This window comes from Chiloscyllium punctatum, chromosome 18, assembly GCF_047496795.1.
Source record: "Chiloscyllium punctatum isolate Juve2018m chromosome 18, sChiPun1.3, whole genome shotgun sequence".
Lineage (NCBI taxonomy): Eukaryota > Metazoa > Chordata > Chondrichthyes > Orectolobiformes > Hemiscylliidae > Chiloscyllium > Chiloscyllium punctatum.
In genome coordinates this window covers 40169289-40176814 of record NC_092756.1, presented here as the reverse complement: position 1 = coordinate 40176814, position 7526 = coordinate 40169289, and the positions used below count along the sequence as shown (strand labels likewise).

General features: G+C 42.7%; 1 non-coding gene across 1 annotated transcript; it reads right to left on the bottom strand.

Annotated features, from left to right (window-relative positions):
- Positions 1-6035: 6035 nt before the first annotated feature.
- On the bottom strand, positions 6036-6117 carry trnas-gcu (transfer RNA serine (anticodon GCU)). The gene has a single exon. It is a non-coding gene; the product is annotated as a tRNA-Ser (tRNA).
- Positions 6118-7526: the final 1409 nt, after the last annotated feature.

Genomic DNA, 7526 nt, shown 5'->3' with positions numbered 1-7526 from the left:
TGGGGTGACATGTGACCTCATCAGGTTACATGTGGTGAAAGTCATGGATGAGAAATTTCCAGAGCGGAATCGAATGCACACCATTGTGTTACTGCTTTCACTAGAATTATAATAACAGCATATTCCAATAAATAGCCAAGCTTGTCAGAATTAATAGCTGTCATTAATACATTCTGTGTCAGAACTGAGTCAGAATGAAACAGGCCAAGAATCTCCCGTCATATTTACACCTACATTTGGCACATAATTTCTTCAGTCACTTTCTCTTTCACGTGAAGAAGCAGCCATGGTGAGTGAAATAAAAGCAATATTGTTGCTCAATGTCCTTTCTCATATGGCTGAACCTGAATTAGATTACATCGCAAGGAATGCTGATTTGTTCGTTACATTTTAATTTTGCTGAAACCTCAGAATGTTCATTGCAATAATCAGAAGATATATCTCATTGGAAAGAATACTGCTGTATTTAAATTTGCTCAGCAAATTTATTTTAGCTTAAGGAAAATACTGCTAAGAAAAACAGAGGGTTAAAATGCAAAAGAAAACCCACCAGTTTTGTTGCTCGTTGCTTTGGCAGATTTCACTGAGTATTAAATGGACCAAACTTAATGTGTTTGTTCTCACATCCTTAACGCATGTGATGAAAGCAGGAAGTCGATCTCCAAGCAACTGGCCACTTCCTATTCAGTATGTAATATCTCCCCTTCACAATAAATAAAAATCCACTCATTTCCATTTACAATGCTTTAGGTGGAACATTATGCCAAATCTTTCAAAATGCAGAGTTTTGGAACCGAATCTTATTCAGCTGCACACATTAAAGAAATTTCTTTACATTTAAAGTCAATCAACTTCGACATTGTTTCCCCGCAACTTCTACCGACTACACCCCACCTCTGCATCTTTACCTAGCTACACACTGTCTCTCTCCTTGTGAAATTTATTCCTTGTTTGTCATCAAATGTGCCTTTCCAAATATTTTGAAAAACAGATTCTCGGAGTGACAGTGATTCTGTTCTCATCATTTCTTTGTCCTTCAAAGGTTTTATCAAAGGTAATGAATGCCTGACATCTCGATGTTTACTTAGTTAAAAGTGGGAAGTTTCCACCTATTTACTCTGCCCAAACATTTCATAACCAGAAAAAACCCAATGAAGTCTTCCTTGGTTCAGGGAAAACTTTTCTCAATTTTCCAAGAAGACAAGTGAATAAAATCTCATTCTCAGTACACCCCCATCAGCATCTTACCTAATAGCTTTACACCCTAGTAAACACCGTCATTATCAATTCATAGAATCGCAGAAAGAGCATTTCAGTCAATCGAGCCGGTATTGACTCTCTGAAGAGCATCTCAACCAAACCTAGCTCCCCTCCCTATTTCCTTATATTTCATCTGAAGAAGGGGAATCCCTCCCCCTTCTGATTTCAACTAAACCTGTTGGAGTATAACCTGACGTCCTGTGACTTCTGACCTCATCCACGCGTTACCCATGGCTAATTCACCTAACTTACTTAATTTCACTCCCTGGACACGAGAGGGCAACTTAACTTTGCCAATCAACCTAACCCTTCCACTGAAGAGCAGTGCGAATTACTGAGACAATTTTCCATCATATTGAGCAAATGCTGTATCATTTTTTAAAGGTTTTATACCCTGGTAAAACTGATCAAAACAAAGGAACCCAAATTCAATGTATCGAAACGCTACTCTGTCCTTTACAATTTCATTTGTGCTGCGGAAATTTTCTGCACTCATATTTGAATGCGTTTATGTTGTTTCTTCCTCAGCTTCCTGCTTCTCGTAAATACTTCAATCCGGTACAAGTCTGTCAAATGCTTTTCATTCCAACACAGTCATAAGCTAAGGTTTGCAGAAGTCACATGTTTGGACGTTCACTGACACTCTGCCTCCCTGAGAGTTGCAGCCCTTTCCCACACTGATTCAGGCAGCACTTACTTCGTGTGATATGCCCCATCGAGAATGGAAGGACAGGTATCAATACCCGCACTTGGGAACGGAGCGACAGTTTTAAAACGTTTACACTGTCTCCAGCAGAAAATTGAGCCCTGTGACAGGCGGGGACACTAACCATTATACGACCGAGGACAAGAGTGTGAAAGGAGGCCGTTCAACCAAATGTGGCCACACTTGCCAAAAACAACTGCCTGAACTGAATCTCATTTCAGAATGCTTACCCCACAGCCTTATATGTCATGGCACCAAAAGTTTAGATCTGAATATTTATTCAGGTTATAAGGGTGTCTGCGGCTCTGAAAAATGCAGACAGAGTATTCCAAATTCCAACCCCCCACTGGCTGATAAAGCTTTTTCGCACATCTTTTCAAACCTTAATCTTTCTCCTTCAGTCTCTGGCCCCGACTGATCGATCCCTCCATCAATGGGAAACTCGTTCAGTCAACCCTGTCCATACTCTAACTCAATCATGTCTTGTCTACATCTCCTTTACACTGCGACAAACACTCCACACTGTCCTGTCTTTCGTCACAACTGAAACTCTTCAGCCCAAACAGTATCCCAGTAAATATCTCCTGCAATTTTCTCAGTGTGATCACATCCCTGCTGTAATGTGACTTGTAAAACTGCACACAACACTCTTGCGAGAGCCTAATGAGCATTTGTTTTAAAATATCTGGATTAATATGAGTGCGATTCTAGCTAAGCAGAATTTATTACCCATTCCGAATTGCCCTGAGGGCAGTTGAGACTCAACCATATTGATATGAGTCTGAAGTCACATGCAGCCCAAACCAAGTAAGGATAGTAAATTCCATTCCGAAATGACATCAGTGGAACAGACTTTATTTCCAACAATTGTCAATAGATATATAATAGTCATTAGATTCTTCTTTGCAGATATTTTTTGAATACAAATTTGACAATCATGACATAGCCCGAGTACCCAGACTATTACCTCGGTCTCTAGATTATCAGTCCGATGAAATTACCACAAGACCAACACAGAAAGCCACAAAAGCTGATATTTTCCAATAAAATGACTTTTCACCCAAACTGCCCTGGGTATTTTCCATGAGCCTGACTCTCCAATTTTCTCTGGCCTCTCTCTGTAAAAGATGCTACATGGGGATTGATTTCACAACCGCGGGATCCAAATGGATCTACTTATTTGAAGGTCCCGATGGTGGGATTGGGGCACGTTCACCCAACAACAGTCACCACAGCAGCAGCAGCACAGACAAAACAGTATGAATGTGATAGAGAGTGATAGATTGTGCATTGCCTCAGAGAAATGGGGTGAGGCACGGAAAGGTGGTTTAATGATCATGGGAAGGAGAGAAATCTCCGACAACGGGTGTGTTTCAATCCTGATATATGAAACGCAGAGATGTGAGAGAGCGGAATTTTAAGGTAAAACAATTAATGTCTGAGCATGTGTCACAAAAAGGACAACGGAGAGAACACTTAGTGCCGTGATTTGATTTCAAATCAAGGTTGCTGTGGTCACAATGCAAAATACCGACAACCACGATCACAGTAACCACAGAACAGGATGCTTGCATGCAGCAATAAGTATACTAGCAGAGGAAATGTTCGGAAGATCAGCACATGTACAATATAAGTACCCAGGAATTCCTAAAAATCATCAAAAAAACCAAAATAGAGGAAGAAGAAGCAATGATCTCATTCGACATAACAGCACTGTTCACCTTCATCAACATCGACCTGGCAAAAGAAACACTTCCCACACTTTTAGAACAGACCATCACACACACCAACCACCATCAATCGCATTACCAACGAAAACATCATGAAGCTAGTGGACCTGTACATCACCACCGACTTCACTTTCAACAACATTGTCTACAAACAAACCAATGGCACACCCATGGGATCTCCGGTATCGGGATTCATACCAGAAGCGGTAATGCAAAGACTAGAACAAACAGACCTACCAACAATCAAACCAAAAATCTGGGTCCGCTACGTAGATGACATCTTGGTCATCACAAAACGAAACAAGATACTAAAGACATTTAACATCATCAACAACACCCTCACAGGCATAATGTTCACCAAGGAGGAAGAAACCGACAAGAAACTCGCATTCTTGGTCGTCACAGTAGAAAGAAAGGACAATGGAGAACTACAAACTTGCGTATACAGAAAACCGACAAACACTGACCAAATACTTAACTTCACCAGCAACCATCCCAACACACACAAACGAAGCTGCGTCAGAACACTATTCCAACCAGCCACCACACACTGCAGCACAGACGAACTTCGGAAAACAGAGGAGAACCACCTATTCAACGTATTCGAGAAGAATAGATACTCATAAAATACAGTCCGCAGATTCCTCAAGAACAAACCATGACATGCAGACCAAACACAGTCAGAAACCCTAACCACCGTACCATACATCAAAGAAGTTTCAGAAATGACAGCCAGACTACTAAGACCCCTCGGAATCCTAGTAGTACACAAAACCACCAACACTCTAAAACAATAACTAACAAACTTAAAAGACACAGTTCAACCCGTGGACAAAACCAACGTCATCTCCAAAGTTCCATGCAAGGACTGCCACCAACACTACGTAGAACAAACAGGAAGAAAGTTAGCCACCAGGATACACGAACACCAGCTAGCCACAAAAAGACACGACCTTCTCTCCTTCGTAGTCCTACATACGGATTAAAAATATCACTATTTCGACTGGGACAACACATCTATCCTGGGACAGGCTAAGCAAAGACACGCCAGAGAATTCATAGAGGCCTGGCACTCCAACCACAATGCCATAAACAAACACTTAGATCGAGATGCCATCTATCAGCCCCTCAGAAATCGTACAGGAAATGACATCACCACAAACCCCAGGAACCCCTTCGAGGAAAAAGATATGAAAAGAAAGCAGGAGACAACAGCTTCGCTTCACTTGGAGGTCGCCACTGATGATGATGTTACCTTGCCAAGTAAACAAACGTCTGGATATCAAAGCTACAGCTCAGCGAGCAAACCTACACCCTACATTTTAAATCATTTTTCATGTTTATGTTGCATGAATCTGCGGTTATTTATCCACAGTTTAGTTTCACTCCCTATAGGTAACATGCTGATTTCTCCAGTTGTTCATAGTTCAATGTGATGCATCCAGTGTGTGCATAACGAGAGGGAGCTTGCTTCCCATACCTTTTAGATTACTTACAGTGTGGAAACAGGCCCTTCGGCCCAACAAGTCCACACCGCCTCGCGGAAGCGCAACCCACCCATACCCCTACATCTACCCTTTACTTAACACTACGGGCAATTTAGCAGGGCCAATTCACCTGACCTGCACATTTTTGGACTGTGGGAGGAAACCGGAGCACCCGGAGGAAACCCACGCAGACACGGGGAGAATGTGCAAACTCCACACAGTCAGACGCCTGAGGCGGGAATTGGACCCAGGTCTCTGGCGCTGTGAGGCAGCAGTGCTAACCACTGTGCCACCGTGCCGTCTTGTGCTTATCTATGCCTTATGTCCAGCATTCATCAATGGGGAGAACAAGGGGCGAGGGCGAGACCAATGTGTAAGTCTCTCCGTGCCCATGCACGGCACCCACAGCGGCAATTCTCCACTGTGCATTTACAGCCAGTTCTCAGTGCCCCGACACCCACGCCCTGCCCCTTTTGAAGTATCTCCATTATTTTGTGTTGTCTCGCTGTGCTCTTCTCACCAGGATGAATTACTTCTACTCAACCTCCTCCCGATTTCATCTGACAAAACTTTCATTAAGAATCCCTTTGCATAAACATGCACTTCGCAGCTCTCGTTATTTGATTTTCCTGGATGTCTTTCATACGGAAAAACATTCACAGCAACTTGACATGAAAAAGACAATCACGCTCTTTTTCATTATCCCAAGGCAACCGACATTTGAATGCAGTTTAGTCAACAGGGTCAAACCATGCTTTGAGATTGCGTAATAGCATTGACACATATAAACTGACCATTAGAGTCCCGATTTCAATACAACAGCTGCGGCCATTGGAGAACAGTCGATGACAGCGACGAGAGTGGGATTCCAACCCACGCGTGCAGACCACAATGGATTAGCAGTCCAGCGCCTTAACCTCTCGGCCACCTCGTCAGCAATGCGGGGATGTTGATGAACTTATGAATAATTGAATTGCGTAAATTATGCAGAGCAGCAGATATTTCTCCCTGGTGTTGGTGAAATGATAAATAACACAGTACAGTTCCAAGACTATGGTCTGATCTCTGGGTTCTGAGGCAAGTGCACTCCCATTGCCACACTCTGCACACAGTGATCTGAACAAAAATGAGGAAATGAATATGTAACAAGGTCTGTTGAATTCTGTGAAGATTTGAAGTCAACAGAATGAAGAACCCGAGACAGCAGGAGGTTTTCTTTCAATACAGCGTTGGATAGAGCTCTTAAGGATAGTGGAATCATGGATTATGGGACTAAGGCAGGAACAGGATACAGATTGAGGATGTTCAGCCATGATCATAATGAATGGTGGTGCTGGGTCGAAGGGCAGAATGGCGAACTCCGGCACCTGTGTGTATTGTCTATTAAATTGCCTGTGAGGAATTGTTTTCCAGACTGGAGGAGAGTGCATAGTGCTCAATGTAATTATTCGGAACAACTAACTTCCGGTCAGATGTTTTTGACACGCACTTTTGTACAGAACAGACAATTTCAAAATCCAAAATAAGGCTAAACTGACAATTGAACTCAACAATGCTACAACCATGATCTGTATCGTTTTCCTGGGCCGTGCGACACCTAGTCACTGTATGATCACAGCAACACAGTGAGCAAGTGTCAGAAGGACAATGAGTGCAGTGTCAGAGCGCATGCTGGGAGCAGCAGGTGACACACGCGGAAGTGCATTTCCCTCAACAGGAACACTTCCCAAACAGCGGACTGCGGTGGAAGAATTCAGGGGGGGGCTACACTTTGAAATTTAATGCCAGAGACACAATAGAGATCTACCATTAATTCTGTTCAAGATGAGGATTTTAGGATTTCTACAGATGCAAAACAAAATAAAAAGCTCATGGTTTATTGAAGGCAAAACATGAAATTGTACATTCCATCAATCTACCCATCTTTACAATGAGTACCTCACCACTTTCCTCAATCGGGGACGGAACCACTGGTGAAGATGATCATATAATCCCCATTACTAGCCATGGAATCAGAGAAACTCGGTTTCCCAAAGGTTAAAGTAAAACCAGGAATGTAGAGGTCAGCATTAATGTGTTGCTCCTGTGCTGAAGGTAACCATTGCACGATATCTCTGTTCCAGTACAGTGGGCTGTGCTGTGCCGAAGTTTTAAGTTTGAGTCTCACATGGAGCAGCTTCAATTTGTCGTCGTGTTGAGGGATACGGGCAGAAGGTGATATTGAGCAAAGTCAAGTTTATGGAAAATTCCGTGTTTGTGGATTGAGAAACAACCTTTTCTGGATAATGACTCCTTGATCAACAAACATACTGCAAGGATCGAAAACGTGAAGAGACATGTGTG